Source organism: Austrofundulus limnaeus, unplaced genomic scaffold (genome assembly GCF_001266775.1).
Source record: "Austrofundulus limnaeus strain Quisiro unplaced genomic scaffold, Austrofundulus_limnaeus-1.0 Scaffold1234, whole genome shotgun sequence".
NCBI lineage: Eukaryota > Metazoa > Chordata > Actinopteri > Cyprinodontiformes > Rivulidae > Austrofundulus > Austrofundulus limnaeus.
In genome coordinates, this window is record NW_013953636.1 from 32125 (window position 1) to 38736 (window position 6612).

Here is a 6612-nt window from a genome sequence, read left to right on the forward strand (position 1 = left end):
TTCTGAATTTGACAGGGAGCCAGTGGAGAGAAACTAAAACTGGAGAAATATGATCTCTCCTTCCAGCTCTCATTAAAACTCTGCATTTTGGATTAACTGAAGACTTCTTAAAGAGTTTTTTTTATTTCCAGATAATAAACAATTACAGTAATCCAGCCTAGATGTGATAAATGTATGAATCAGTTTTTCTGCATCATTTTTGGACAAAATATTTATAATTTTAGTGATATTACGCAGGTGGAAGAAGGCGGTCCTGGTAASATTTTTAATGTGGGGGTTAAAAGACATGTCCTGATTAAAAATAACACCAAGGTTCTTTACATTAGAACTGGAGGCCAGATTAATGCCATCCAGAGGAGGTGAAAGGTTGTAAAGTTGATCCCTAAGATGTTCAGGTCCAAATACCATAACCTCTGTTTTATCTGAGTTTAGAAGCAGAAAATTAAGAGTCATACATGTTTTTATGTCTGTAAGACATGCTTGTAGTTTAAGTAACTGGTTGGATTCATCAGGTTTCATGGATAAATATTTTGGTTCGGTTCGATATTTTTTCAATACGAAAAAGAGAAATGTCCATGCCCTTTTTAACTTGTAATTTATGGAAATTAATTCTGAGCATTTGATTAACCTCAAAAGTACAGTTTTTTTAATGAAATGTTGCTGAAACAGCAAGTTTCTCAGTGGATCTGAGCTCCACAGTGCAGCCTAGGTGGAGTAGTCGAACACAGATCCACTGATCTTCAACACAGAGCATCTTCAGAAGACAAGTTGATAAAATAAATGTTAAAAATCTGTATTGTTTGATACAAGTGTGTATTGAACCTAAAGCAATGGAATGGTTTGATACAGATACATGTATTGCTGCACCTCTTAGGGGAATGACAAGTGACAGGCCACACCAACACTAAATATCTGTCTGGTTGTCATTTCTCTTCACTAAGAACACCTCCTTGAGTCAGGCTGGTTAGCTGTGTGTCACAAAGGTTTATCAGATGAACTGTTAGTGTTACTGCTGGGTTTGAGTTTCCCTTTTTCTCTGGTGTTTGTCAGAATGAGCACCAAACCAACACACTGGAGGTGACCGGGGGCACCTGCAGGATTTTATTGGAGGGTCCCCACAAAACCATCACCACATCTGACCCACACAAATACAGACCATGTGCACTCGCTGCCACATGAGAGCGATGTGGCACCAAAAAAACAGTTCATCTATCCTGCACAAGGCCCTGTGCACACAATGTGACACACAAACACAATGTCCCACTTTTGTCTGGGTCAGCTTACAAAAAGTTAAATAAAAAAATCGACAAAGGCTCATTAGTGCAGCTTTAGGTAAAGCCTTCTGATTTAAGTTTCAGATTTACAGGAGGAGAGGAGAGGAAAGCATAAAGGCAGAGGCAGCATCAGCTGTCAATCACCACTACTGTGTTAAAAACAAATCATAAATAATATAGTAAATGTTCTGTACTTACATACCACCTTTCTATCCAACCAGTGCTTTACAATCTGCTCTCATTTACCCATCCACACAGCACTCTGTTACATCTCTACAAAGCTAATACAGATAAACTAATCAGTGTTCAAATCACTTTCATTAACTGATGGGACACATTGGGAGTAAAAAAACAGGGCAAGAATATGGATTTATTTATGCAAAATGTAATAGAAATGGATTTAAAAATGCAGCAAATGGGAAATGATCAGTGAAAAGTGATTCTCAGAGAGAAATTTCCTAAAGTTAGTTTTCTTTTGTTCTGAAGCAGATTAAAACATGAAGCCACACTGTGAAACCCACAGCTCAGACAGCTGACTGTGAGCTGATGACTGTTAAAAGTAAACTAATCTATTAAAGTTTGGTTTAGGATGTAGTCTACGTCAGTGTTTCCCAAAGTTGGGGTCGGGACCCAAAGTGGGGTCCCGAAACATCAAGGTGGGGTTCTGAAAAGATTTTTTGAATTAATTACATTTTTGCCTTAGTTGTTACAAAGGAGTGAGGTTATTATATTTAAAATGGATAAATGTAGTATAAAAWTATTGTTACTATGCCCATGTTTHGTTGACCTGATACAAATGTTTATCATCCAAAAARAGTTGGGGGCACAGGTCTCTGCTACTGTTATTTTGTGGGTCAAAAGCTGAAAAGTTTGGGAACCACTGCACTTTGGTTCCCAAAGTTGGGCTTGGGACCCAATTATGAGTCATGAAGCACCTTGGAGAAATCAATTTAAAGGGTAATAAAATGATTGCTGATGTAATATTTTCCCTATAACTATTATAAAAACTCAAATTAAGTATAAATAAGTATTTATATTTGTGTACAAGCTGTTTAGATGTCACAAAGCCTGTGTTTTTAGGGTTATTAATAGAGTTTATGTACTCAGACCAGTAATATTTGGGGTCACAAGTTTTTGCCATGGATATTTTGTGGGTCAGAAGATAAAAAGTTTGGGAACCACTGGTCTACGTAATCCCACCCCCGCAGAAAAACAGAGAGAATGTACAGGATGTTCAAGGAAAATCTCACGGTACGCACAGTGTGTACAGCCGTACAGCTGCAGTGGCCTCTGACGGGAAGCTGAGGTCTTCGGTTGGCCTGTCCTCTGCGGTGCAGTGTCTCGCTCCCTGAGAAGCACCAGCAGGAGGCTTGTCCTGTCTGTCTGCTGTCCACAGCCTGTGCATTTTGTCCTCAGCTTCATCACCTGACCCTGGAGAGACGACGGGTCTGGGAACCTGGTTTCATCCAAATCTGAACAGAATGTTTTATGTTTTTTTTTTTTTTTTTGAGTATATGGAGGGGTTAGCCAAAAAGGGAGATGTTCTTGATCTATCGGAAGTCGATAAGGAACTTGTTTTGGGAAGGGCGGAGCCAGGGGGTGGCCATGGCCACCACAAACAAATCTTTGGCCACCCCATTGACCACCCTGCTGTACACACCCCTTACACAGTGAAACAACCTTTAGGGGTGTAATAATCCTCCTGAACAGTTGGTGGCAGTGTTTAACAGTTCGAAACATCACCAAACTCAAAGAAGTGATTGTTTTCTTTATATACAGAACATGTGCCCATGTAATCTTTCTTACTTACTTTTGGACTTATGGTGAGAAATGTTTTTTTTTTTTTTATTTAGTCATTTATTTTTTCATTTTATGTTCTGAAGGCTACATAATGCCCTGTGTTTGGTCATGAGTAGTCCTATCACTAAATCAGAAAAAGTGAAACACCCCTCTAAATTCACTGTTGGTGAGTTTAAATATTGCACCTGTTCATTGGGTAAAATTATTAATATTAGTTTTAAACATGCAGTTGAGGGTCATCATTATTTGGCACAATGATGTGTTACAATTAAAAATGAATCAATAAACAATATAAAAGTGAAAACCACCCCTATAGTCACTAGATATGATAAAATGTGTCACATTAATTAACCTTATCTCAGCTCTAACAGTGAGTTTAAAAACAGGATGATGGAACTAGTTTAATGAAGAATCTGTCTCTGAAATAATTATTAAATCAAGTGTTTATTTATGTAGGTAAAAATATGTTAAACAACTTGGTAAAATACACCACAATGCAGGAAATGGCGTCTATTTCATTCAAATTWTTCTGGGGGAGGACCCCCAGACCCCCCAACAGTGTGTCCCCCCCACTTTTAAAATGTTCTGATGCCCATGTTTATAAGGTAGTCACAGCCTGTATAAGGATATAAGGAAATGACAAAAACACAAATATCTGCAGAAACTTTCAAGTAAAAAATAATGTAACTTTCCTGGCCACCACTGTATGAGTAGTGGTCCCAGTCTGGCCACCACTGTATGAGTAGTGGTCCCAGTCTGGCCACCCCTGAGAAAAATGTCTGGCTCCACCCCTGGTTTTGGGTCGTTACTGCCACTGAGGTGGACAAGGACAACACGTTTTTTCTTTCTTTTTACTGGCAGCTGAAAAACTGGACCTGAAGTGACCTCTTCCCCCACCTGCTCAAAAACCATCAGTTTGTGGGGTTTTATGTCTCTGCAGAGCCGGCCACAGACAAACTGACATCCTCCTGGAACAAACTACCATCTACCTTCATCCCTGTACCCAGCTACAGACAGTATTTAGATCTAGAAGGTGCTGTAAAACCCAGACTGGTGAGTATCCCACGATGAAGACCTCCTTGGCAGCACATTTGTCTCCATCTCGTCCATGATGTGAGTGGCCTCACAGCCCTTCCTTCTGAATATTGTGCATCTTCTGCTGCTCAGTTTGAAAACACAATCATCTTGGTCCAAACGAACTGGACCAGGTGCTTGGAGGAGCTCTGCCATCAGGGAGTCCCTGTCTTAAAGGAGGTCAGAATTACATCCTTCATGTGTCCTGCTGTGCAGCGCTTTCTCTGGACAGAGGCCTCACCTGTAGTGGTGCAGAGATTCTTCTTCCTTGTGTTATTCCCAAACATGATGCAAAGCCAAGGTCCAACCCAAGCATGTGTGAGACCTCTGTTCAGCCACTTCCACCAAACAGAACATCACTGCCCAGGAGTCTGAGCTCTCAACCTGCCAATCCTCAGAGCCATGACCAAGCAACCCACCATCAGGCCTGGAGCGAGGCTCCCCTTTTGAGTCTCCAAAGAATCTCAAAGAAGGAAGACACAGTCCTCCTGGCTGTGGAACTGGCATGTCAGGGATTCAGGGAGCAGGGAGACATGTGGAGACCAGCCTGGACCTCAGGACTACTGCAGACCAGATCACCTCTGTGAACCAGCCTGAAATGATCATTAGATCTAAAAGGTCAGTAACTGCAGGAGGTCAGATAGGTCTACAGGGGTCAGTCCATCCAGGTCTTTAAAGGCCATCAGTAAAACTATCTGTCTCTTTATTTATAGTAAACTATATTTACTAAATCATTTACATACAAAATAAACAGCTTTTGTCCAAGTATATAACCCTGAGGAACCCCACATGTGATATTACTGAGTTCAGATCTTATATCATTAATTTGAACAAACTGTTTCCTATTTTTCAAATAACCAGTTACCCAGTTCTGCAGGGTGATATCACCACTAGAAGAATTGAGGACAGCGTGTTTTTTTTTTTTTTTTTTTTTTTTTTTTGTGACACCGAACAAATTACAATCAGGTATTTTATTGTAGTTCTGAGCTGAGCCATGCAGCTGAATGAGAGACTTCATGATTCTCAAATATAAATCCTACAGGCAGAAACTTGCGGTGCTGCGACTCATTTCTTCACATCAACTATTTAATAAATATTTTTCTAAGTTCTACCAAAGTCGTCAGTTTCTCTGTGTTTACAGTCATTTATTCAAAACGAGTAAAGGTTGAAATGTCTGTCAGCCTCATGCGCCACTGAAGACAGCAGCTTCATACACACGTACGTACACACCAACACACACACACACACCTTGAGTGTGGCAAACACATTTTTACACTCCACTACTTATTTAGACAGTTTTCCCACTCATTCTCCATTTAATATATAATTTTCCTGCATCTAAAAATCATTTCTGATCCCACAGAGAGGACAATCTGAGGAGAATCTCACACACTGGACACATTTACATCTATTTTACAGATTTAAATGGAGGCGTGTCAGGGGAGGAGTCTCAGGTGCGCTCAGTTCCACGTTCATTGGGATGTATAAAGGAAAGGTGCGCACAGTTTTATACATCTGAAATTTTTTTTGTGCTGCACACTTTTCTAAATTTGTCCGTACGTCAATTTTTAGTGTGAAAGCTGCGCACTCCTTTATGCATGAGGCCCCAAGTGATTAAAACTCACAGATTCAAGCTGATTACAGAGCAGAACCTGTGATGGAGATGATGGTTCCTGTGAAGCTGAGGGATCAAAAGTCTGAGCTTTTAGATCTTATTGGTTAAAAACTGCAGGAGCGTTTCACAGGTTTCAGAGCAGTTATGAAGAGTTCAGACAGAGCTGATGGTGGAGAAATGAATCTGAGGGTTATGAGAATTATTCTTGATGGGAGGAGCTTCTTTTTGTTTTTCAGCTTTAACATGTCCTCATATCAGTACAGACTCTGACTGTGTCCCAGAGTTGGACCTGACACAGACTGAAGATTATGTGTCTAAAAGTTTAAAAAGTCTTTGACCAACAGCTTGGAGGGACAGCACACGTGAATAACACCATACTTCGGCCTAATTCCAGTCAGGAAATCAGAGAAGACTAAAATCCTTCTTATATTTCAGAAGTCTGTAAACAACAGCACAACTCCAACAACAGAAGTCAGCTAATTGTTTACAGGTGAACTGTTGAATACAGCAGCTGCTCCTCCAACACAAATCCTCCATGTTAAAATCTGAAATGTGTGGAGAAAGGTTCAGTAAAACAGCTGGACCCACAGACACTCAGGTTTCAGTCACCAACTCAAAATCCAAGTCAAACCTAGTGAAAATCTCATTTATAATAAAAGTTTCATTTGTTCACAATCCAGCGTTTCACAAAACATTTCTTTACAAAGGCCATGAAATGATGTGTAAACAATCACAATTATTCTGATTAAATTAATAGATCCATCATCCATCCATCCATCATCCATCCATCCATCCATCCATCCATCCATCCATCCATCCATCCATCCATCCATCATCCATTATCCATCC